Below are 27,052 nucleotides of genomic sequence, written 5' to 3'. Positions count from 1 at the left end.
CGTTTATCGCAATAGTTTTTTGAGACAATTAATCGCTCAGCAAAATTTGCTATCGTGACAGGCCTACTTATTATATAATCTACTTTTTTGCGCGGCTGGGGCAAAGATGCAAGAGCACAAGGAGTACCAGCCTGTGCCAGTGGAGAGTGGTTCTGTTCTTACAGCTTTGCTCACCGTCTCATGGTCCAGATTATGTGGGTTTGATTGTTGTCATGTAAAGCCAACTGCTTCAAGCTGCCTTATCACACACCTCTGTTGCTTCTCCTCTCCATCTCTTTCTCTCCTGCTCCTTATCTTTTATGTATTCTGCTTTTCTCCCAAGTTACATCATCATCAGTTTTTCTCTCATCCTCACTCTCCGTGCCTCTTGCATAACATCCAGCTTTATGTGCTCCAGCTGAGGATCCTAATCTTTCCCACGAGGCAGAGAGCGAGAGCGAACCAGGAGAGAAGCGAGGAGATGGGCGGGTCGGCCACTCAGCCTCACCTGCCTTCAGGCTCTCCTTCGTTAGCTCAGCCAATTAATTTGATGCTCGGCTTTCTTTACGAGCCTCGCCGACGCTTTGATGATTAAACGCATCTCTATGCATTTGTGATTGTAAAGACTGTTTTCTCTGCTAAGTCTCAGTTGGCTGCTCCATGTTGACTGGGGGGGATAAGAGGAGATTATCCACGCATCCTGCAGCATGGGCGGATGCATATGCATGCAGACAGACGCATTTATAGAAACCTGGGGAGACCGGTGGTGTGGACATTCCACCGCCGAAGCCAAATATGCTCATGTTAATGAGACCATGTGCCGACTTGGCTTCCACCCAAGAAGGCAGAGAGATGCAGTCATGTATCAACACAGCTTCATCTTTGTGCAACTGCGAATACTTTACGCAGATCAGTGCACATTTAAGCAAAGTTCTTACTGAATCTCTTGCACACATGCAAAAGAAACGACTTACAAAGGGAGTGTGCTGGCTGGCTGGCTGGCTGGCCGGCTGGCAGCAACGGCTCTGCGAGGTGAGTGTTACATAAGGATGATCAACACTACCTAATCAGCTTTAAGAGACATTCTTAACAAGCTGACCAAGTGGGGCGCGGGTTAGAAGAGGATAGGGAGGGGGGAGCAGGCGAAGGGATGCAGAGGGGCTTTAGAAGGGAGGTGGGAGGTAAAACCGAGTAGATGTGGAAACGGTGGGGAAAGAAGAGAAAGTGGTGACAGGCGGCGAGGCGGCATGCGTCTCCTGTCCCTGTTTACGACAGGATAAACACACACGTATAAACACGCTGTGCTTTGCCCTCCGTGTCCCCCTCGCAGCCCACTGTGACACACAGTGGTGTTCGGCAGAATCCTGTTTATGAGCACAGTGTGCATTTCCCTGCCTATGTGCATGTGGAAGCGCTAGTGTGTTATCTTTTTCCAGACAACTGCATTGTACTTTAGATGACCCTCTAATACAGTATTAGGCAAACTGAACCAACAGAAGTTTCTGTAATGATCACCATTTGCAGCTCACAGATATAAACTATTCACAACTAGTAATATGGACTAAAGTTTTATCACAATGCTCTGTAGTACAATTGTGATAACAATAAAAGTGACAATAAGAGCTATTTATTTCTTTTTTGGGTAACTGTATGGCTGTGACAGCAATCATAACTTCACAGACACAAGTAATGTTTTTGAGAAACATTCTAAGTGGTAATACGGTTCTTTAGGACACTGTCACATAAAAAAAAGTTATTTGTATCATTAAACTGCACACAGTAACTGCAGTTAATCATATTTTTTAAAATAATTGATATATATTGATACTCTCATTGAACAAACAGTGAAGAAAATGGCAAAAGCAACAACCCTGAATGCACAGACCTTTTTGGAGGTCTTTAAAAGTCATTTATTGGAATTTATCACAACAATAAATCTGAATTCTTATGGGAAATTGAACACAATAAATGAAAAACAATACTAAAAAATGCCCACACCTGTTCACAACCCTGGACCTTGTTCTTGTTCTGTTAAATTGCAACTACAAACTTCAGTGTATTGAAGATTTACAACATAAAGTGCTTTTATTTGGGAGGAAAATAAGGAAAATTTGAAAAGTGTGGCATGCATTTGTTAATGTCTGTCTTTTGGTTATGTTTCATAGCTTTGGTTGTCTATTCAAGCTTATTAATTTTGATGTTTTGATATATTTTTTTTAAAACATGCAATGAAAGACCAGTTTCTTGCGGTGAAGAAAAGAAAATCTTATTGTACCAGCATGTTTTTCATCTACTGAGGTTTTATTTTGGTTGGCCAATAAATCAAAACTACAAGCTGAGTTTATTTTTTCTTTTGTCTTTTATTTTACACCACAAATTATTCCCATTTAGGTTATTTATGTTACTCGCGGAGAAGACCTCATTCAGGCGTTGTGCCTTTACATTTACCCATTCTTCATGTGGTAAATGAAGCCAAATTATCATGTTTTACTCAATCCACGTTTTCTTTACTCATGATGACAGTCTGTTGCGCTTGTGGTCCCCCGTTTACCAAAATAAATATCTAGGAAGTCGCTCCAAAACTAAATAATTACAGTTCAGTCATGATTGAGATCTGATGTGGTTGTGACCTTTGCTTTGTCTTTGTCCTACTTTCTCTTTTATTTGTTTCTTTTTTCTCAAAAGTTCTTCAGTTATCTCTGCTCCTCCACTTGTTAACTTCTCTGCCTTTGACCTTTTCCCAGTTTTTATTCTGTCTGTCTACACATTCACACACACACACACACACACATCGAAGAATGACTTGCAGATGTTGTCAGAGGGTTTTGCCTTCATCTAAAATTAGCTGCAACAGAAGAATGGCAGGAAAGCACATAGGGCCGTGTTGCCAGGAGGGAGGAGTTGGATGGAGAGATCGACGGAGGTTTTGACTGAGAGTGAAGGGATTATGCTTCCTAACAAAAGTGTTTATGTTTGAATTTTGTCCCGCTACATCCTCAAACTTGTCTTTTTTTCCCTAGGATTTCATAGAAGTATGCATTGACTTTCAAAAATGTTTTGCAGATGAAAATCTGAATAGTGTGGCGTGCAAAAGTATTCACTGCCCCTCCATAAGCTTCTGTTTTGTCCAAAACTACAGATTGCAATCTGAATTTCTGTTTTCAAATGTTTCCACACCTTCCCAGTAGTTGTCTTTTGTTTCCTCCAACATGTTTCCTTAGTGGATTTGTCTGTATTTAGCACCAAACATCTGACTATAAACTCTGGCCATATATATATATATATATATATATACTGTATATATATGTGTATATATATATATATGTATATATATATATATATATATATATATACTGTATATGTTTTGTAAATATTAATTTAGCCCGGTTTTGAGTGCAGCTTCTTTGAGGCTCTTTGAAGAATCTTGATGAGCTACAACAATAGTAAATTTCCCTTTGGGATTAATAAAGTATTTTTGAATTTGACTTCTCTGTCCTTGCTTAAGAAAAGCACCCCCACAGCATGATGCTGCCGCCACCAAACCTCACCATTGTTCTGATCTGTTTAGGGGTTGAAATGCAGTGTTGCTTCTGAAACATTTTGTATTTTGTAAGAACTTTTAAGTTTTATCTGACCTGCAGCTTCTTCCACATGTTTGCTGTATCCTCATGTGCCTTGTTTAGATTAGCTGAGTTCATAACTGGTAATTACAAAGTTAAATGTCAGAAGATTCTTCCACCTGAACTGTGGATCTTTGTCGCTCCTCCAGAGTCAACTCTCTTTGCTTGGTGAAATGTATTTTTTACTTCAAAAGCATACACTGCTTGGTATTATCACATAAAATCCCACTAAATTCCACCCAATCTTGTGGTTGCAGTGTGTCACAGAGGTAGAAAAGTGCACAAGGTGTGAGTATTTTAAGGTGCTGAAGTGAAGTCGTGTGTATTTCTGCTGCAGTTGACACAAAGCTGAATTAAATTAACCACTAAAGACTTGTCCCTGTCATCAGGGACTGTGTCTGGACTTGTATTTCTGTGTGCCAGACTTTGTTTTGTTGTGGGTGTGTGGCCCACTGTGACAAAATGCAATAGAAGCAGCTAATTAAAAGTTGCGACAGGTTGTTAGGGTGGTGTGACAACAAAGCAATATATTTCTCTCTATACAGTTAGTCAATGCATATTGTCTTGCAGCACCAGTAATTATAGTTTGCAATAAGAGTATGATGAGAAACGATTAACACGGTGATCCCTTTCAGCTGCAGTCAGCAAGACACATCTACTGATACTGGCTGCAGTCGTTTTGTCTTGCACTCCGTCTTATGAAAGCCTCCCACCCCTTTTTTTTGTTATTGCCCTTTTATTATCACCTTGGAAGCAGGAAGTTGTACACAACTGCAAAACAGCAGCACTGGTTGGCAAGCTTCCACTGGCCTCTGTTCGGCGAGCACCCAGGGGCCCGTTTAGACTACCACATCAACACAGCACCACTTTAGCCCCAAGTTAGGTTCATCTTTCCCCTGGTGATCATCGTCTGCAAGGTAGCATGCACCCATGCATACGTGTGGGATGCAACTTTGTTGACCTTACTCAGCAAGCTAAACTTCAAACTTGTTTTTGGGGGGTTTTTTGCATAAAACATTCGCCAAACCTCTGTTTTTCACAAAAAACATGCACAGCTCTTTATTCTATAGCTGCTCTTAGAAAACAAAGGTGTGTGTCTGTTTGTACCTTATTACTCAGAATGTGAATGCGAGCCATCATCAGCATAGTTAACAGCAGCAGAGCAGTGAGAAAAACATAATTCCCCAGGGCCCAACACGTATTTCTCCCTCTCTTCTCGTCTGAACAACATGGAGCTCATAACAAACACTCGCACATAAAGTGCATCCCCAGGCTTCCCACTGGAGCTTTTGAAGATAAGAGTTTTTATGTCTGTCTTTCTTCTGCAATACTAGAGTATTCCTCCAAGGATACATTTCTAGAAGCGGTGCTGTTAATTTTTGGAGCTAAACATAACATAAGTTGGCATTTATAGAGTAAAGTAGCTATTGAATGTTGCAAGCAGCTAAAAACCTAAGTTTTAAAGGAATAGTCCTATACATAAGTTTTCTTATTTGTCATAATCTGCAAATGCATGTCACTGCATAGGTTCTCAATGTCCACATGTTGTCTTTCACAAAGAAAACACAGTTTGTGTTTTAAGACTTTTATTATTACCATTGTTTGGGTGTTATACCTCTTAAATATCTTATTATGGTAATAACAGCAATAGTAGATTAAATAACTCGGAGAACAATAGAACAATATTCAATGCCAGCATGGATTGTAAAGGCAGAATAAAAACTGTTTAATACTGAAATGGGTAGTTTGCTTACTCTATGCTGTTTTGTTTTAGACTGAATTGATAATAATAACAATGAATTATTATTAATGACAATGTTTTATGTTTTCTTGTATATTAAGTTTAATTTACTTTAGATGTCCATTTGACAGTATTTATATATATTCATATTTTTATAACCATTTTCCTCACTATTGGATTATGAGCATATCACTGTCTCAGGTGTGTATCTCCAAACCAAAGGTCATATGAGAATCTGGCATCATGGATCAAGTTCGTATACAAACTAAATAAATCTTTTGCTGTTCAGATTCTGCTTGGGAAACTCTATATTTAGGATAATCAACAGGTTTATTCACTTAGTAATGCTTTGATTTGTCAGGACTTGGGAATGATGACACACCCCGAGGTTGGTGCGCTCCAGTTGCATGCCAGAAAACCAGTGCGATTTGCTAAACCTTGTGGTTAGCAAACTGTTATGTTAGCAGCATGAGCAGATAACAACTTATTTATCTCCATTTTGTTTTCAAATAGAGATAGAAACAATCAGAAACATAAATATGCGTTTCATTCCTGGGAATTTGAGTGTTTAATGTGTCTGGCAGCCATGTTGGAACCTATTTGCTTCAGGTCCCTCTGACTTTGGCTGTTATTATTTTTTTCTACCAAGTTTGAACTTTGCTTTCGAGTTAAAATCAAGTGCACCACTTGTGTTCTCTCTCAAAGTTTTTATATTTGTCTGGCAAATGTATTTGTTACATTGCATTTCCTCTCATAAACTCTGCAGGGTTAACATCAAGGCATTGCAATTCCTAATATTTGAAGAATGAAATGTTTCTTTCTCCATTTTTTTTTTTTTTTACAAATACTTTAATTCATCTCTAACAATTTCCACAGCTGAGAAGAAAAAAATCTGGATGCCAGGCTCAAATAAATACAGAATGGTTTGAAGTTTTGCTGCATCTCTAACATATTTTATCAGAAAAGTATAAAAGCTATTTTGATCCACTCTGAAACCTGAACATTTCAGAGCCTTCAGAACGGAGTGAGATCCTGCCAAGTGCTTTGTCCTCTATAAGTTTATTACCATTCTGTTAGACTCTGTTATGTCCTTCAAGGCACTCAAAGAGTTTCACATATTTAAAGTTTTGTCTGTATACACTAAATGTTAGGCAAGTCTGACGCACCATTCAGCATTTATTGGCTCACATCAAATCAAAACTTTAATATGACTGTAGTTTGGCGATATCAGAAAAGTATTGCTTAACGTAGTTCAGCTCAAAGAATTTATGAAGATTTACTTGATACTGAAGCTAGGAGAAACTAACAACTTGATTGCTTTATATTTTTCATTTAAAATTTTCAGAATTTTTAATTAGGAAAAAACCTTTTAACAAGCATGATTTGGTGTTTATTCTTTTCCTCCATGTGGCTGTTCATAGATCAGCAGGTAAAGAAAATGGATGCATGACTAAATGGACAGATGTTTCTTCTGCTTAAGTAAAATAAGTTTTGCTGAAACTCAAGAATTCACCTTAGATTGTGAAAAACTGGCTACATGATGGTGCAAAGATACATTATTTTCCTGCAAAGGGTTTTGAATAGCTTGCATTTTTAAAAATTGGAATTTAGAATTTATGTTTAAAATATTTTTAGTGACTTATTATTTAAAAGACTGAAAAATACCAAAAAGGATTTTTATTTTAAAATAATGCAAGAATTGAAATTTTGCATAAAAAGTAAAAAAAAATAATTGTACAACTAGCAGGACTTGAAACAAATTTTTAAAATGACACAATTCAATACATTTGAAATGCACATTTAAAAAAAAAATACATCGTAGATCAAGATTATTTAGAAACAAACGTTACTTATTGATTGAAAATGAGTGCAAAACTTGTAAGTTGAAGAACCATATTTCTTAGTTTGTATGGTTTTGCTTTGTCCATTTAACCCACTGATCGCTTTGAAAAAGTTTCAGTTTTGCCAACTTTCCGACCTTCTCTAATCATGTTCACCTATTATTAAATGCTTCTAAGTGCAAGACACACCAACCCTTTCACTCGTGAAATTATTCAAAAGAACATCAAGAACTTCTCATGACTTCTTATACTTCTGGTGTGAAGAGCCGCTTTGTTTTTATAACTTGCTATCTCATAACCAGCATGGTAATTCACTGTGGAATGTGTCAGCTGCAGGCGCTAAACTGCAGGCCGCCCTGCTTGTGTGTGTCCATGACTCAGTCGTCTTTCACTTACTTTCATAATGTTGTTTATTTTGCACCAAATAAAGAGGAGAAAACTCACAATAGCAATGTTCCCTGTCAGAGGAGGAGACCTCAGACGTGCAATACAATGATAACAACGCCGTGTGTGTGATGTATGTCAAAACACCTACACTGTTTAGGATTGTATGTTTGCACACTAGTGTTGAATTTATGAACATAATAGTCAGTTCCTAAACAGTCAGCATCTAGGCTTCTGTTCTTACTTTTTTTCTTTTTGACTGGAACATCTCCTGTAAATCAGATAAGATGAAAATTATCCTTTATCCAAACTTCTTTTCTTTCATATCTGATGTAAGCCAGAACCAGTGAAGAAGCTATTGGCAGGATCTTATTTCTGGCTAAATGATTAATGTATCTGTAGTAAAAAAGGATAAGATATAATCTTTTTTATTATTATTATTTAGTTGTTTCTGATTAAGCAAAACCAATATTTAGACTTTTATTAACCCCAGTTTACCCACAGTTGTGCCTGTCTGTGGGAGAACTAGCCACATTTGGCATATTTTCTCATACACCTATATTTTTTCTTGAGAAAATGACTTTGAACCGTGCGCTCGCCTGGTGTGAGATTTGTGAGAGGATGCGTGAGAGCCAGTGTCTAACATCAAAAGCAACAGTGTTTTAAATCGCATGATAATTTCAGGAGTTATTATGTCGCTGCAGGCAACTCCGGCACACGAGTTTGTGATTAGACGTCCTCCTCTCGAGAGATAACTTTAATAACCAATAGAAATGTCAAGCTGTAGAAATGCTCCATTAATAAAATAGCTTCCAGGTTGTGCGTGAAATCTTTAACTGTTTAACGTAAGAAACATGTTGCAGTTTGTGGAGGTTGCTGCTCCGAATCGTGTCTCTATTCATTCTTTTAAAAACTTTTTCTAATAATACTTTTTTTCCAGCTTCTTGCACAACTGAGTGGCTGTGTTACAGTACAGTTTGTGCTCGCCTTGAGCAGTTGCAGCTTGGAGACGCAGGTAGAAAGGCCTACCGGTCGTGGCTACTGGGCAAACAGACGTGCAGAGCAGAAGTCTGTCTCCTGACGACTACCTGTTGCTGGCAGATTCGACTCCCACTCTCTCTCCCCCAATGCTTTCTCTTCTTCTCACGCTGTCTTGCTCCCGTTCTTCTCTTTCCTCGCTAATACCTGGTCTATTTGAGTCGGTGTTCCAGGCCTGAAAGGATTAATTGCCGTTTATGCTTTATTTTTTTGTTCTGTTCGTTTCTGGAGGGGTTATTTTTAGGCCTTAAGTGTCTGGTTGCTAGGAGACACAGAGCGAAAGACAAGAGAATGGAGGAGAGTTTGCGTTGTTGAAGGCTGAATTACAAACACATTCACGCACTGAGTCAGCACTGACGCACACTCGCGCACATAAATATACTCACGCCGGGCATCTTTAGTCTGTAGCTGTTATTGCGGATTTGTTTTTCTGGTTCTCTTTTTGTCACCGTCATTTAAGTTTGATTTCTCAACAAGGCGCACTTCCTGCTGTCACATGCAAGCAAAAATGTGAAAATGCACCAGTACTAAATTAGCTTTTACTTTTTGACCACTGACCGTTAAACTGAACTAAACTGTTTACATTGATAGAACATGCTGTTCTTCTGGGAAACTGCTCCTCCTTTACATTGACAATACTTTAAAGCTTTTCTTCCACATTATCTGCTAAAACTGTTTTTGTTTTTGTATTTTGGATCAAGAATCCACCCTACTGTTCACATTTATTAAAATATTTGAGAACAATGAGGCATTTTGGGGTTTTTTTTCTTTGCAACTCAAGATCACAAATGATCCGTGGAGAGGAAGTAGTAACTTTTTTGGAGTAGCATTTGCGCTAATTGCTCCTTCATATAACAACCTTATTCTTAATCAATAAAAGATTGCCTTGAGGAATTAATTTTACTCTAACAAATGGGTCATGTTAGGATGAGAATGAATCCCACAGAAGACTTCAGGTTTGGATTAAGTTAAACTTGATTTGAATGTTGGGTTGCAAGATATTTGAACATAATACTTTGATGTTGTATAAGGGTGCAAACATTATGTTCAGCTCCTACTATGATGCACAATATTGGGTTTGTGAAAACAAGACGAGATCGTATTTTAGCAGGAAAATAAAGCAACTGGCACATTGAAAAAACACTCAACCTGGGTCTAAATGAGGGGGATTTTGTGAAGAATCGAGGCCTCTTGCATTAATTGTCAATGTGCTTTGTTATGAAGGGTGTGGTATTCAGTCTTCTGCTGCATCAAGATGCGATTAGATCAATTTTAGTGACATCACCTCCATGTTTGATGTATTTTGTCTTATTTAATAATCAATTGATCCTGAGAATCACATTTTAATGCTCTCTTACTTGAAAATCTTTTCAAAACATCAATACTGGCGCTTGTTGCAATAATTACTGTGATAATTTACCATCAAGTAAAATTTATCGTGACAGAAATAGATACATGTCTTGTATTTTTATGCTAAATGTGTAGAGCATGTTAGATCCATATGCTCTTAATTTAGGCAGTGTTGTGCAACATGCACCAATATTGTATTCTAGGAAATATTATCTTCGCTTTTAAACAGTAAACACAGGTATTTCGGTCAGACTAAATTTATTGGGTTTAATTGTTGCCTCAGTGGGTTTTTCATTCCTGCCAGATTTTATTGTACATCAGAAATGACATGAACACACACACAGGAAACAGCTCTGTTGCGTTGGTGCACACACACACACACACACACAGTTGCTCACATCCTGTGCCACAAGAGTGGCACATTCCAGGAAACCGCCCTCTGAAAGTGCCACCCATCTCTGGCACACTCAAACCTTCCACACCTGATAGATACACGCTTCGATTTTGCCACATCTAATTTACTCCTGTGTGGCAAGTTCAGTGCTGGACCTTCTCGCCGTGCAAAGAATTATTCGTGTCCACACGCCAGGAGCATGTTTCCTATTCACACAACACAGTCAGAATATCAGAGAGACTAATGCGTATTTTTAGAAATGGAAAACCAACAAAGTAAGAATTTATGTTTATCTTACACATCAAGCATAAATGAAATAGATAATAAACTTTTAAAATTGATGCAGTCCCCCTTCTCTCACATGAACATCCTTGTTAGATGTGTTTTTGCTTTGAAAACTGGAGATATGTTCAAGAAATGTGTTTTAGTGGTTTTCATTTACTAATGAATTTTCTGTGAGAAGATCTACAGTTTTGAAAAAGCTCAAGGTGATTCTTTTGCTCTGAAAGCTGAGATATGTTGAAAAACAAAAGTGCAAACTGAGTGTTACATTGTTTCCTGACAAGAGTAGTCAGTATAAGATTTATATGTTTCATTCGTATCTTTTAATATGCCTTCAAACTATTTATTTTTCTAGAATTGTGCCAGTCTTGGTGGCCGCACATTGGAGTTGCTCTGTTATGTTATTTCTGATTTCTTCTTTCTGTAGATTTTTATTTGTGTATATATATATATATATATATATATTATTATTTTTATAGCCGTTGGGTATTTGAACAATTATTCTCTCTGGTTTTGGATGTTATGCAACTGCAACGATTTTTGCTCTTACTTTGTAAACTTTTGGATAGTTGTAACCATGGCAACATTACATTAGCATCTCAAAAGCTCAAATAATACCTGAACTATGACCTCAAATCCCAGAGGAGTTGAAAAGGAGACTTCAAGGATCCAGATCAGGACCAAAGAGCAGAGAGAGAAGGAGGAAGTTTAAACCATCTCACATCTATCGTAATCATAGCTTCGACTCCCAACGTCTCTTTACCTAACTTCCTAATCTTATAGATTGAGATTTAAAGAGGAACGGCTAAAGCACATGAGGTGGATTAGCAGGGTAGGCCAACAACTGACATTCAGGAAATGTTACATCTTCTGCCCGGAAATGGAGCTGCCGTTATGTCATGACAGTCATAAAGCTGTCATATAGCAACAGTCTTCAGTCAGAGGCCTCTTCAGATTTGACGTGAGACTGACTGCTACCAGAGATCTTTCCTACCCACAGTATTGCCATCCACAATAATCTTCAAAGATTATTGAATAACTTACGACAACTTTTTATTTTCCTTTTGGAATAAATAAAATATTTTTTTTATGTAATTACATTTAAAAATGACAATAAAATGAATGTAAAGAGAAATATGATTCACAAATAAGTGCTTGATTTGATTTATTTGTATTTTTAACTGTAGTGAAGAGGATTAATTAAAAAATATTTTCTAGATCTTGGCTCTTTCAGGTCTTAACAGACACACATTGACATCCGTTGGTCTCTCCTGATAATTGTATGGGATATTACATGAGGATAACCACTGTATTCTTTTTTCTTTTTCTGGATTTTCACAGAAGTTGTTCCTCCTCAAATGTGGGTTTGATTTGATTAGATCGTCACAGCGACGAGTGATATGGCCCTTATCGCTTTGCAGCTTTGTTGACTCTCTTGAAACTGGTGACTGGATAAGAGTTGTTTGCAGCTTTTCAAAGGATTGTTTTACTTTGCTGTCGAATAAAAATCTAACTAGTGTGCAACTAGTGTGCTGTTGAACCAGAGGGGAAGTGTCAACTGGCAACTCCGTGCCAAACACTTGGCTGCAGAAGTACATTAACACCAGGCTGTGAGATAGGTAGGCTGGGTGAAGGAGAAGTGAGGCGCCTGAGGCCAATAACATGCATGTGCAAAGGCAGAAGGACTTAAAAAATGTACTTTGATGGAAATTAATACTTTAATGTGGCAAAAGAAACGGTTTTGATGCAAAGTCAGCAGATATTGTGTTTTTTTGTGCTTTACAACCATTTAACGGAGTCACTTGTCCAAACCATTTGCATTTGACTTGAGGCTGCTGCATAGCTTCAGACATGCCAATGCATTACTCTACATTCCACTGTAATAGTATCAGCCTAGCCAATGACTTCATTACATTTCCCGCACAATGGAAACATCCTCTGGAGACGGTCTATAACAGGAAAAGAGGTGAGGTCTTTTGACAAAAATAAGACTTCATTTTTGTCTGTTTACAAAATATTTAGTTTTCTGCTATACGTCATACAGAAGCACAGATTAAAGAAAAAGTTTAGAAACTACTTCAGATGAGAGTCGGCATCTATGTGCATGTTGGAGTCAGAGGAACTGGAAAATGGTGATCTGCTCCATCTGGGGCAGAAATCCATCCCTGCCACAAGCAGAGCAGCTAAAGTATCTTGGTTTCTTATTCACTTGTGGCTGTAGGACAGGAAGCAGACAGACAGATTGGGGCCTCATCTGGAGTAATGTAGCCACTTCTCTGGTTTGCTGTAGTAAAAAAACAAGAACTTAGCCAAAAAAAAGCAAAGCTCGATTTACCTGTCCGTCTACCTTCTAACACACACCTCTGGATTATGACTAAAATAACTAAATCCCAGTTACAATAGGAGCTCTTGGTAGAGTCTCGGCTCCTTTGCTTCAAAATGTCTCAGTTCAGGTGTTTTGTTTTTGATATCTCCTAGAATGATCCAGAAAGTGTTACTGGGGTTTCCGGCATCTGGATTTCCCTTTTAGACCTATTACCTTTAATCATATTCATAAAATGAGAATGACTCTCTTCCAGATCAAGGAGTGCAGCAAATTATGTGGTGCTTTCTAGCAGTCTGAACTCTGCACTTTTGGGTTTCTAATCTTTTTCACACGGCCAGACAAAAGATGACTTTCCCATAACTACCGATTTGTGTTTTCATGGATGTTTGTTTAGCACCACAATTTAGAAAGTTTAGTTTGTCTGTAAAACCAGCACAGAAAAGTCAAACATGGTATTATGTTTCACAGTCAAACCTTTTGTCTGGGACTGAACTTTGTGACAAATCCGAATGAATAGCTGCTGTTGTCAGGTTTGTATGCTCTTTGACCGCTGGTGCGGAAACCTGGTTTGTGGCAATGAAGGCTGTGTTCAGCTGAACATTGTTGATGTTGCAGTATGTTTGCAGAGTAAAAAGGACTTGCATAAGGATTTGATTTTATTGTGAACTTTATTGGTTCCAGGAAGACGATAGGTGTTGATCTTTTCCACTTGCACCAGTGCAGCTCATAGTATGTGGGGGTGTTCATGTGTGTGTGCTTTGATCCAAGGAGAGAAGTTAATGTCCTGGGAGCAGTGTGTCACTTTGGTGAGAGTAAATATACCTACCAGCACCTTGAGAGCAACAGGACTTTTCTCTTGCTGACACAATATTATTCTGCTGTTCTTAACACTCTCCTGAGAACACACACACCTATATACACACCAAGCTTGTTTATGGGTGTGATTACATGCAGAAAGTTCAGTTGTCCAGACCATCTGAGATTGGATCAAGTGCGGTTTATTGGTTCTTTTTTGTATGATTATCATTGATAAATCTATAGTTTTGTTAGCATAATGTTCAATATCTCTTCTAGAGGTTCACAGATCTGGATTTTGTAACCTATTTTCTAATCAATTTTAGACACTCTCCCGATTTTTATTTAGGAACTATATCATAAGATGACATGAGAACATCCAGCCAGGTTCATTATCCACTCACTCCCACTAGGTTTGCATCGGGGTCTGTGTTTATAACCAGCTACTAGTGGCAGGGTACACAGACACCCTCACACCAGAGAACAATTTAGAGGCCAATTAACCTATTTTCCTTCTCTTTTTTGCTTCAAGTTCCCAGAGTAAATGCATAAATGGATATGGAGAGCATGGAGAACTCGGTGCAGAATTTGCCCTGACCAGAATTCGAACCCAGGTCATACTTGCTCCAAACCAAAAGCGTTAACAGTTGTTCCACATTGTAGGCCGGGAAATGAGAAGCATTACTGCCTTAAGTGGTCATTAATTATGTATATTGGAAGCAGAGGTGACATCACTGTGTGTGAACGATTTCAAACAGACTAAGTGATTATGGACTTGATATTTTAAAATCTCAGTCTGACGTCTCTAGAGAATGTAACTCTAAGATTTCATTAAAGACTTCCAAAATTTCCAAATCCAGCTGAAGAAACCTAAACAGAAGAAGAAACAAAGTAGCTACTTGTGAGAAAATAATTCAGCCACACTTTTAGCTGTTGACGTCTTGCTCTCTCTCGCCTTCTCTCAGCCGAAATGAGACATGTGGAATAAATATTTTGCTTCATTTTTATTTATTAACCCCATTGATACTAAATATAAATAGCTTTAAGCCGTCTTTACCTGTGGCCGAATATACCGAACTGATGTTGTTACAAGGGCTGAAACGGTTAATCTGATTAATTGTGATGACTCAAATATTGAAATAATCATCAGCTAATTTAGTTATCTATCGATAACTGGAGAAAAAAAAAGCCTATTTGCAGAAAAAACAACACAACCAGCAATTAAGCCAAAACTGTACCAGACAGATGCATTTTGCATTAGAGATAAAAACACATTTGAATGTTTTGGCTTCACCCGATTCAGATTCACTGAAGAAATGCAACGTTATTGCATTTTAGTCAATGATAAATGTTTATTTTCTTATTTTAAAAAGGAATTGAACAATTTATTTTCTTTTAATGCATCCTTTTCATCCAATTAATCGTCAGAATAATCAACAGAATAATCAAATACTAAAAATAATCATTAGTTTCAGCCCTAGTTACCAAGACTCTTAAGTCAGAAGGTCAGATTTTGTAGCTGAATTCCCCTTTGTATTTCTTCACATTTCCAATCACTGCATCATTCTAAAGGAATGATGCATTTTTAGTGCTGGTCTGTTATTATAGAGACCTCTTGGTGCATGCGCTGATGTTCGCCATGCTCTTTGTATGTATTTAGTTGAGTCCTGTGGGTATGAGCTGCACGCCTTGTTCCCCACAGCCTAAAATCATCCTCTCATCAACAGACTGGAGCCCTTTTCACACATCAGTCAACATTCTTGTTAAGCTGCCTCTGTTTCCCTTTGGTGATTCACACAAACCAAACAGAGGTGGCTCAGCGTAGGATCACTGTGTTCCTACTCACAGGAAGGCAGCATCGTATAATCAGCCAAGTGACAGCAGTGACGCTGCTTAGAGTGCTGCTGCACATCCCACCGTCGTACAGGCCAGTTGGCACCAACTTTGACCCCGACCAGAAATATGCTTCTGGTACACATGACAGCAAAACACATTGAACACTTCAGCCTGACTTGAACTTCTATGCTAAAAGGTCTTGGATCCTTCTAGGAGCCAGTCTCCTCTTAGGTGTTTAAATATTTACCGTAGATTTACTGGCTGTTAATAAGTAGAGGTGCTGTTCATAAAAGTTTAAGTGCTTAATATGTAGATCATCCATTTTTTACACCTGGAAATATTTTATAGAGAACTTTTTTCAAGATTTTGAACCGTTTGTGCAGCCATATATTTTCACTTTCATCAAACTTCTTCTTATGTGCAATGTTTTTGCTTCTCCTAAGTCATACATTAGAAATCTTGTGCAACTCTTTCAGATTATGTCACCTGTTTTGTCATTGTTTCAGCTAGATAAGGAGTCCTTCTTGTTCTGGGATTGAAGGTCCTTCTGGATTCTGCTCTTTTCTTTTCTCTCGCTCCGCCCCTCGTTTTCCTGGAAAAGACTCCAGTCTGTTCACTGGGAGAAGCGTTTCTAGAAGCGATGAGCGACACTGAGAGGCCAAATTGTTCATCTTACATCATGTCCTTCTCATTCTCTGTCCCGCTTGTGCCTGCGTCTCCTCCTCTTCTTCCTCCACCATCGCTTCTGTACTTTCCCCTCTTCTCTCCATCCAAGTTGTGTTTTTGCTCTCTCTGGTGAACAATGACTCCAGTGTGTGTGTGTGTTAGTGTGTGCGTTGCTATTTTCAGCTCTTCCAAAGTTGCGGAGCAGTTCTTGTTCTCTCCAGGCTCTGCTTTAGAGCCTATGGAGGATGTTGGACTGTGATGACCTCTACAATTGGCGGAGTAGCCTCCCTACCCTCTGTTTAAATGTTTGGTGTTTAATGTTTGTTCAACCCGTCATGACACTCAAGTGATGCTCAGACTGTCCTGAGAAATCCTTTGAGGGAAGTTATGGTCCGATCCCATCTCTGGAATAATTTATTTATCTTTTTAAAGATTTGTATTCAGCTATCGGCCAGAAAACTGCAAACAGAGCACAACCAGATATAACCATCTAGTCCTCTGAACAACTTTACTACCCAGTACTTAATCAGAAATCTTCCTAAGTTCATCTTTTGTGCTGATTTTAACCAGTCAATACAAATTAAATCTGCATGTATGTTTGCCTCGTCATTGCAAACAATGAGCTCAGTACCAGGAAATATGAGACAGGCAGAGGAACAGAGGGAGTGCAATCTGGTAAGTACTTCAACACATTTCTTTATCTTTGCAAGCAGTTTAAAAAGTTTATTTTTGTTTTAGAAAACATTGGCTGCAAAAATGACTAAAACAACTTACCATATTGAACATCCTCTGTTCCTCTGCCGGCCTCATATTTACTTCTGTTCAGTTCTTTCTTTGCAATGACAAAGCAAAGCATGCATGCATTTTTCATGGACACATTAACATGTTCCTTCATGTACAAGGCTTTGGCTGTGAAAAATGGCTTTCTTCTACTAAATAGGCATATGTTTTTATGTAAAAGGAGAAACTATTTGGTTTTACACTGACTGGTTTTTAGCTATTTGAACTTCTGGGTCGGGTTTAACTTGAAGCCTAGCGTTCTTATGTAAAGTTGCACAGTAAAACTTTATATTTTTAACTTTTCATGCAGACAATTTGAAGATTTGGTCTTAAATTTTAGGTAGCTGCTGTTTTACCTCACATGTTCATTCTCCCTATTCATGACAGCAGCAGATATTTTTGTTAATGCAGGTCAGTCACAATCTATTGTCCAACACACACCAACTGTGTTAAGAAAGCTACTATGACACATTTCTTTATATATTCAGAGCTTTGTAATATTTTCCAAACAAAATCCTCTGTTTTGAAATGACTTGTTGATAATCACGACATAATTCGGCTCATTTTCACAACCAGAAAAATTTATTTTTCTGCTTCAGGATGTCAGGCGTTTGTTTTAAATGTTCAGAGAATAAATGGATTGTGTTTTGCCTGCCTTGTTTTGAACTCGTTCTGCTATATTCAGAGCTTATATGTAGAGAACAGCAGGACTAAGTTGCCAGTCCTCTGCAGCAAACACCGAATGTCATAGTCAAGAGTGAAAAAGGGCTTGGATACCAGATACTCACATTCAATCAACCACATAATGTGCACAGAACTTGTCACAGAAGCAATTAAAGATGGTGTCTAACTCTCAACATCTTTTTTAACCATTTTCCTAGCTATAAACTGCTCAAATAAAGTTACTGTTGTAGAAAAACCAATAAGTTTCCTCAAACCCCAGTTGGCCGCTCAGACTTAGTCTGGTTCTGGTTTCTTCCTAAACTATTGTTACATGTCCAGAATGAGGAATTGCTGCAAAGTTAATCTCTCAATTGACTGTTGTTATGCATTCGATTAGAAGAGAGATTGCTGCAAAGTCAGTGAACTTTTTTCACTGTCAGACTTTTTTTTCTAGTTTTGAAATTTTTGCATATAAACTGGTTGTTGTTTTTATCTTTAAAGACCCTTTAGAAAACATATGTTTTGAATCTGTACCAAATACATAAATTGTAGTTAAGTAGAAGGTTAATTGGTTACATGTTGAGTAGTTTTAAACTAGAGGTTAACTTCTCATTTTCTTCTTTCTGTTATCTTCTTTCACTTTTCAGTCTCCCTGTCTTTCTCTCTGTTTGACTCATTCTCAGTCTTTCTCTAATATTGGCCAAATAAATTTTTAATGGACTTGTGGGAAGAGCCCAGACACTTTGGGATTTAGGCATATGCGCTCTGATTACCCTCCTCCTGCCGAGCAAGCCCACCTCCATCCTCCCTCCTTCCTCTCCTATCACTCTTACTTTCTGTCTCAAAGCCTTCCAGTCTTCATCATCCCTCCATCCTATGAGTTTCTGCCTTTTCATTTTCAAAATATCTGAAAGATAAGAACAAATCTGTATGCTTTAATATAAAAGTCATTTTAAGTAAATAAGCGTCCTAACTTTGAGTGCTTTTATGAACACTCTGACATCAGACAGTGACCTCACCTCCTTCATCCATACACAGTGTTCATATCCCACATCCACGCTAAAGCTGAGTGTGGTTAAAGTCGTACAGTGGCAGCCAGCTGCTGCTAATGGCTGTTCAGAGGCCCTGGCCTTGTATTAAAAAAAAAAAAAAAAAAAACCTGAGTCTGCAACTCTCCTGTTACTTTGGCACGGCCCTGTCAGTTGATTTGCTGCTGAGTCGGACTCACAGCTCTGGGAATCTCTTCTCTCCTCGTCTCTTTTCTCACTAATACTTTGTCTGACCGCCCGTCTGTCTCTGCCTCCTTCCCATCAGGACTTGCCCTCTGTGACACTTTGGTGCTAAAGCGCTAATGCAGACATCAGATGTTAATTTTTAATCATGATGCGTATTAGGTGTTGGATTATTTAGTACAAAAGTTGCATTTTTAATTTGTTTAAAATCAAGAAATGTTTATCTGAGATTATCATTATGGTGTTTACAAAATACAGGAGCTGAAACTTTGCTTTATTTTAAGATTGGTTTTGTCTTCAATTTTAACCTTAGTTGTAAGTGTAGTATGTTTGGTTGTCTCTTCCCCACTGCGCCTCTTCATCCTGCTGTTCAGCTTTAGTTTTTTGTGTTATTCTGTGAGATCGACCGCAGATTAGCGATGAGGTAAGTGCAGTGACACCTTTTATTTAAATATGAAATTGAGAAAATTGCTGACGTGTGAAATCCATTAATCATCCACAATCAACAAAGCAAGTTTACTTGGAAACAAGAATGTTCTCAGGGTGCAGTGCTGTACAAGTCTTACCTTCATTGTGTTTTTTATATTTTACTTATGTTTTTTTTTTTTTACAGAAGTTGCATTAATCAATAGTTTTTCTGAAGATATTTTTAGAACCTTGGCTGCTTTTTCACACATTTCCAGGTCATTTGCTGATCGTTTTTGTTTATTTTTGTTTTGTTAAGTCACTTTTTTGCTCTTTGCTCTGCTTTTTTCTTTTTATTTGTTCTCTCTTTCTTTTGTTTTGTTTTTTTCCACTTTCTTTCACTGTCTTTTTGCTCCCGGTCTTTTGCACTTTCTTTCATCACACTGTTGCTCCTTTCTGCTTTCTTTCTTTCTTTCTTCTTTATTTCACGCTTTCTTTTTTCTCTCACTCCTTTTCGTTCATTCTCTCGCTCTCTCAGTTAATCTTCCCCGCTCTCCCCTACTGTTTTTACACGCTGAGCACCACACATTGCTGGAATAGCAACGGTATTCAAAGCCTGCTACCAGGATCACAAAGAGGAAGAGGGTCATCTGTACTCTCAGAGGAGGGAAAGAGAGCAGGAATGAGAGATGGATGGAGTAAAGGAGAGGGAGAGAAGGAGGGGGAGATCTCAGCAATCTGACCTGGAATGACAACAGACTACCAGATGAGCTATGATCTCATCGCTCCCTTAATCCCCCTCTTTTCCTCCTCCCTCCTTCCTTCCCTCCGTCCACCCCCTCTCACTCACTTTTCTCCCACACTAACCATTGTCATACTTTCTTTTTCTTCCCACTCTTGTTTCCCAGACCTCCCTCCCCCATCCCTCGTTCTTTCTCTCTTCTTTCTGTTCTTTTACTTGTCCTAGAGCTCACCCCATCTCATCTTGCCTTCTTCTCTTTCACTCCAACCCCTCCCTCCATCCTCCATCTCTTTGCTCGCTTTGCATTACTTTCTACCACCTGCCCCTCACTTGTCCCACTTCACAATACACACACACGCACACCCTCACACACACACTTCTTGACGCACTTGCTTTTTCTCGGTGGTGTCCCAGGGCAGAGATTAGGCGCACCCCTATCGTCAACGCTCCACGCCGGTTTCTACATTATTGATGCAGAGTGTGTGCTTGTGTGTGTGTCGGGCTCGTGCATTCAGGCTGTAATGGCTATCTGGTGTCTCCCCCGGGGAGGGAGGGAGGCGGGTGAGGGTGGAAAGGAGCCAAAGAGAGGGAGAGTGGAGGTCAGAGAGGTTAAGTGTGGTGGTGGGGGTTATGTCATGCTCTGCAGGCTCTTCCCTGCTGCTCCTCTTCATCCTGCTGTTCAGCTTGAAAAACACAGATTCCCAAAATTCCCTCCTAAAATTCTCCTATGGGGTGTATGAGGCTGATGAAACGGATCTGTGTGTGTGTGTTAGTGGATCCAGTGTTAGTCAGGACAGATCGGGCCGGGCTGGACTTCAGCTGAACGGACGGACAAAGACACCTGTTCTTTCTCTCAACATTCCTCCAGACATAATCCTCACCATCTTTGTCACACACACAGCTTGTGCAGCAGGGCGTATTGCCTCTCCAAATTCATTTGATGAAAAAGCAGAAAAGATTCAGCTATCTTCTATGAAAACTTTACTGGAAATGCTCTGTCCAGTTGATGGACTGAAGCTGTTTATGGATGGACTGTTTATGCTTTAAGGATGAAACAGAGCAACTTTTCTGTACTTTAAGCCTTACCGTTATCTGCTTTAAGTTTTTCTCTCTTGAAGCCTGAAAGTGCGTCAGACTGATCGCAGAAGAAACAGCTTCCTCATAAATATCTTCTTTTTATCTTCTGGCTTAATTTTGAGCACCTCACTGATACTGAAATAAGTTGGCTTTGAGGGCGTTTCCACACTTTATAGTCTGGTTGACTCGGTTCAATTGGGGACCAAAATTGCAACATTTGTTACATTTTCAGATGGTGCTATTTGCTTTCACACTACACTGTGTCAAACAAACCAAATCTTTTGAGAAACCTGTCTCACTTTTCACCTGTGGTGGCGCTGCACCAAGAACCAATGATGGAAAGAAGAAGACATGAGCGCAACTTTCCTTTTCACAAAATGTTCCAAAATTTGGAGTAGGAAAATGCTAATTTGAGATGTTTCCATCTACTGGTTTGGAGCGAATCAACCAGTTGTGGTTTCATCAGATGTTGATGTTCCACATGGCCGTAATAACAAAGATGTTTATAAGCCCGGAGTACCTCGCGCCGGTTTGGTTCCACCAAATGGAGGTTTGGACTGGGAGGTTTAGACTGGTGGGAAGGTTTGCGACATTAGAACATATTCAGAAAACGTGTTTCCATCTTTTTTCAGTCAAGGCAAAACCATCTAAAGAGGGCTTAAAAACTTTTTTGCGAAGTTAATGTTGCCATCTCCCTCAACCATTTCCAATGTGATACTTAAAAATGCGCATAAAAAAATGTTGATGAAAACACGGCTAATATAACCTTGAATGTTTCTTCTTTCCAAGTTTCTTGTATTTGAGAACGAACCTGAAGATTGAGATTTACAGCTGAACAGCAAATGAAAGAAATGCTCTTATTTTCTGCTGAATGTTTATTATTTAGCAGAAGGCATAAAGTATAACCATCTAGAACCCGATGAGTCCTGCAGTATTTGCTATCAGCCTCTGTACTGCAAAGGTTTACCTTGCACCACCTTAAATTGTCCCCTTCAGACCACCAGAGATATAAGCTGGTTTAAAGCCTCTCTGGATTAGCTTAGTTTTTCAGCCTCACACATCACGGCATGTCCAACTGTTGCATAGAGCCTATAGTTTAATTTCCATCTCTCCCACACACACAGGTTCATTAAAAGGAGGTGTTGATTGTTCTTTCTGCTCTGCTTTTCCACCAGCACAGAAAAACACTTAACATGTGCCCTCTTTGATTTACTGCTTTGTGATGAGTTATACAAAGTACACAACATCCCGGCACGTGTTTGCACAGTTGGCATATAAACACAAACCTGAACCGTGTGGCTCAGTTTTTGATTTATGTTGCTGCTGATGACGGGAACTCATCAGGGCTCCGCTCTATTTTTAGGGACATGCATGCAACTGAATGAAATAGTTTCAAGGACGGTGTCACTGGATTGTTTTGCTGAGCTCTTGTCATCCAACGTACCTAATGCATATTGATTCTAGATTAGTATTTAGGTCATTAAAGTGTATTGGCTTAGTCATTTAACTTGGGTCCTTACTTGTTTCTTCAACAAATAACATATTTTAGTGTTGTTTTCAATAAACATTTAGAATTTACTTAAAATATTTTTCCCAGTAACATAATTATCCATCCATCCATCAACCCTATGACCACAGACGCTTCGCAGATTCACTTATTTGCTGAATTTTCTGTGGAATGTAACCCTAAACTATAACTGGAAAACCTGTTGATTCACTCAATTTTTCATATGCATATTTAAAATATTAGTCAAGCCAGGGGCATTAATTTTCCTTACCACTGATTGGTTGTACCCCTAAGAGCAGAAATAAGAAACTTTGTATATGTTAGATTTTGCAGTAGCAGTAAGACAGTTTCAACTGTGTGTATTAATGTGAATTATTTGGTGTTTTAAACAGTTTTAAACTATTTGCAAATTTTAGCTGTCCGTAGGTGGTTTTTGTCCCTAACCGCCTCGAATACGGGGGTTCGTATCAGATTCAAAATATCTGCTGTTTGGTTGCTTACTATCCTCCTTAGAGAATGTTGATCCCTAACTTTTATATATCTGAAAGGCAGCAAACATTGCCAAATCAAGCATGTTCCATCACAGGGGTTTAAAGCTCAAAACAGTAAAGCATAGTATCTTTGCTATAATACATTCATCCTTCCTGTTATCTACTGAAGGTCTCAACATGTCCTAGAAAGACTTCTCAGACCTCTCTGCTTCTTCAGACTTAACTTTGTTTTTTTTAAAATAATAATTGTAATTTATTGTGATAATGATAAATCAAAATTCTTATGATGGGAAATTTATCACGACAAATGTAAAGTGATACGATAAATGCATCCTAAACATAAGGATGCATTTATGCTCTGCTCTTTGGTCCTGCTCTGTGTCCATGAAACTCATTTTAAACTCCTTTGGGATTAGGGGTCATAATTCAAGTATTAGAGCTTTTGATATGGTAATCTGCTGTTCTCAATTGTGAAAAATACCTTGTTGCCATGTTTACAGATCATAGCAACTCTCCAATAGTTAAAAAAAAAGAAAAGAAGGAAGAGTAAAAATTCTTCCAGGTGACCACATCCAAAACCAGAGGGAATAATTGTCAAAACCTGCAATGCCTCAGCTAAACCCATTATGAACAGAAGTCTACAAAAAGAACAAGTCAGAACAAAAATAACAGAGCTGCTCCAACATGCTGCCACCATGAGCAGAATTGCGTTCCACCACAATTTTATCTTGCAAACGTAAGATTATGTCAGTACAACAAAATGTCTTTGGAAATTGCCTTCATTTTAGATCAAACCTTAATTGGCGCCAGTGCAGCTTTGTGGGCATTTCACACTAACCTTTGCAGAACAGGGGGAAAGGTAGCTGTCGAATTTAACTCCAGAATAACGTTGGAAGAACTTTTTTCCCAGAACTGCAAAACCACCGAGTATTCTGGGTACTTTTCCCTCACTTCCAGTGCCAAAGTTGAAACAGATGATTGCATATGCACAAAGACCATCTAACTGCTCAGTGTCTGCATAGCAGCTTTAAACCCGCGAAGCTGTTTTTCATGCCATATTCATCTGGTGTTTGTTTGAGAAGCTCTGCTTATTTTTTACAGCTCCCTGCTTTACATGCAGACATCTACACACAGTCATCCCATGTTGGCTTCAGTGGAGCAGCTGTCTAGTTTAACAGCAACACGTCAGGGTTAGTGGTGAAGATGTGGTCAGCACTCTTCATTTATTCATTCCAGCCAGATGGAGATATGACCAGTCTCTTCAGTTTGAGCCGATCTTGATCATTGTAAAATATAATCACCATTTCTCTTTTGCTATCTTGAAGTCTATACAGGAAAATGTGTTGTGATGCCTCACTGTTTGGTTCTGCCTCCTGATTTAATATAAATGCATGCAAGACAGGAGGAGGAGGAGGAGGAGGGTGAGAAAAAGGGAAAAAAGGAAACAAAGTGACTTTGTCATTTGCATGTTAACTGCCACCTACATATGCAGCCCTGGAAAGTCTTAGAAACTACAGATGACAGTTTGACGTTTTTATTTTTTATTTTTTGCACAGATGGACATTTCACATGTTACTCGCAGAGACATAGATCCATAGTTTAGGTCCAGACGCTCTTAATTGTGGCTTTAGCTGCTATGGTGAGCATGGAAAATGTGTAGGCATCTCATACATAATTTGAGTAACATCAGAAATCTTTATTTTCTATCACAAAATGACTTGTGAGTAGGTGTTTGTGATTCATTGACCATGCTTTGCAGATAGATCGCTGTGGAGGGAAAATGCAGCATAATCATGATGAGAAATGGCTCCTTACTGAGTAGGAAGGCATTAAGCAGTTTTTTATATACACGAAAGTTTGCTATGAGCCTTATTTTGTGTTATGCAATGGTTCTGAAATGGTTAGGGCAGCAGAGATTATCAGGGCTACCCATCTCTGCTGCAGGCCGTCGTCCAGACTGACACGCCTGGACATCCATAATCTGACGATTTAGTCCCGTTTATCCATCGCAACGTTTTGCTTTTGGATTCTCTGAATTTCATAATGCTTCATTATTAATCTTTTCCTGGATTTTCAAATGAAATGTATAATTAGCTAAATAAATAACAATAGAAATCTCACAGGAGTACATAAGAAAATGACTGTAATAAATTACATTCATCTGTGTTTTGAACATGTTTATTTTGCTCTATGATGATATTGAAGGTTGTAGTTTTATTAACTTCTTAGGTCTTGGCTAAATATGTACATGAGAGAAAGTTTAATTACTAATCAAGTCACAGTTGCCCAGTACAACAATGGCTCACTATATTTAAAGTCTTAATAAAACATTTATTGCAAGAAAAGATGAATTTTTTTTAGACTAAAATCTAACCTTAAATTTGAATCCACTCGTTATGGTTGAAGACCACAGCCATCCATGAACACTTAGAATCTATGAGTACCTAGAAATAAATACTTATAATGGCAGATTTTGATGATAATAATTTATTATATACAATATGAAACTGTACTAGCACCCCAACAGAAGCTGTTAATTGGGGTACAGCCAATCAGCACCAAGGAAAATGAATGCAGCTTCTGGATTGGCTGCTTTGCAAGCATTATTTCAACTTCACACTGTACAAAAAATGATATGAATATGCGGCTTTTCAAAAAAAGATTTTTGGAGTGACGACCCACTAAAACATCAGTGAATACTAAACATGAATTAGTGGGGGTCCACTGTATATTTATTTAATGAGAGAGGGGAAAAAAAGACAAATTAATAAATAATTTTTGACAACCATCCTGTCAGTTCAGTGGGAAACCACTTACTCTACTCCTATAACATTTTAAAAGGTTGGTTCAGACGGGTCTTTAATCATTCTTCCATACACTGTCCACTCTTCTCCTCAGTTTTCAAGAATGTGCATGAAGGATGATGGGTTTGGTGTTCATTTTAGATTTTCCTACTTGTATGGTTTTAGTACTTTTTTTTTTTTTTTTTTGCTTTAAATGCAGGTGATTCAAAGCTCATTTCCCAGAGTGTTTGAAAAAGAAAAAGGCCCACATCATCACAGATCCTCCACTGTACTTAACACTTTCCATATTTTTCACCTTTTGTCACACAAGACCCACATGGAACGTTTTTGTTGCAGAAATCTCAATCTGACCACAGCAGACTGTTCCAGCTGAATCGTAGCAGAGTTTAGCAAATATTGCATATGATTATGATAATGATTATGTTTATGATGGTAGGACAAAAGAGTTTTTTTTTCCCAGGCTTCTTTAACATAGTATCGTCTATAGTTTTTCTAGAGTCTTTTCTCTATATTGAAAATCGCAGACAATAAACTTTGGAAATGGTTTCCCTTTTTGTGGTGGCAACATAAACTTTGGCATTCAGACTTATTCGGCGCCTTTCAGTTTTTTTGTCAGAGTGTAGAAATTTACAAGTTTGAACAAGTATATATTTTCATTACATTTCTTGCCATGTAAACACATATTTAATTTAATGTCCATGTTCTTATCTTTCCCATTTTGATTAGTTTGTGAAAGAAATTTGATTCTGTCCTATTTTTAGATTTCTGGAGGGACAAAAAACATTGGTTGTTAAATAAAGCTGAATTCTTTAATCGAGATTTTTTTTTTTTAAATGACCACAAAATGATTTTCTTTTTCCTACTGAATAAATAAACTCGGATCAAGATTCACCCTGAGAGTCTACTACTCATCTCTACCAGAAGAGTCAACAGATTTGGAGGATGCTTTGATGCAAATTCTTCTGGTTGTTCATCCTCTTATCTGATGCTTTTTGCAACAAGAAGTATCCATATGTGCTGCAGATGACATTCAAGCAGGATGGGTTATGTTTCTTTGTCTTAGCCAACCTTGTATTTCTAATCTCTGAGCCATCAATGT

The 27,052-nt window shown here is 38.3% G+C and overlaps 1 protein-coding gene across 1 annotated transcript in view; it reads left to right on the top strand.

Annotated features, from left to right (window-relative positions):
- Nucleotides 1–27,052, top strand: part of erfl3 (Ets2 repressor factor like 3) — a 61,327-nt gene that overhangs the window by 16,959 nt on the left and 17,316 nt on the right. The gene's annotated exons all lie outside the window — the stretch shown is intronic.

Source organism: Xiphophorus couchianus, chromosome 3, assembly GCF_001444195.1.
Source record: "Xiphophorus couchianus chromosome 3, X_couchianus-1.0, whole genome shotgun sequence".
Lineage (NCBI taxonomy): Eukaryota > Metazoa > Chordata > Actinopteri > Cyprinodontiformes > Poeciliidae > Xiphophorus > Xiphophorus couchianus.
This window is presented reverse-complemented; position numbering and strand designations above follow the sequence as displayed.